Source organism: Asparagus officinalis, chromosome 4, assembly GCF_001876935.1.
Source record: "Asparagus officinalis chromosome 4, Aspof.V1, whole genome shotgun sequence".
NCBI classification, from domain to species: domain Eukaryota; kingdom Viridiplantae; phylum Streptophyta; class Magnoliopsida; order Asparagales; family Asparagaceae; genus Asparagus; species Asparagus officinalis.
In genome coordinates, this window is record NC_033797.1 from 123,316,714 (window position 1) to 123,317,037 (window position 324).

The following is a 324-nucleotide window of genomic DNA, read 5'->3' on the forward strand; positions in this document are numbered from 1 at the left end:
GGGCTTCGCTAATTCTCCAAAATTCCAGATCCAGAAAAATGAGGGCCTGAGGTTGTATTTATAGGCTCGGGGGAAGTTCGGGTGGTTAAAACAACATAGCAACCCCTTTTGGGGCCTGGAGACACCCTAGGGTGTCTCAGCGAGGCCGAGACACCCTTGGGTGTCTTGGCCTTGGCCGAGACACCTTGGGGTGTCTCGGTTAGGCCGAGACACCTCGGGGTGTCTCGGTTAGGCCGAGACACCTCGGGGTGTCTTAGGTTAGGCTGAGACAACTCGTTTTGCGCGCTTGTCAGTTTCCACCGTAACTTCTTCATCCGAACTCGG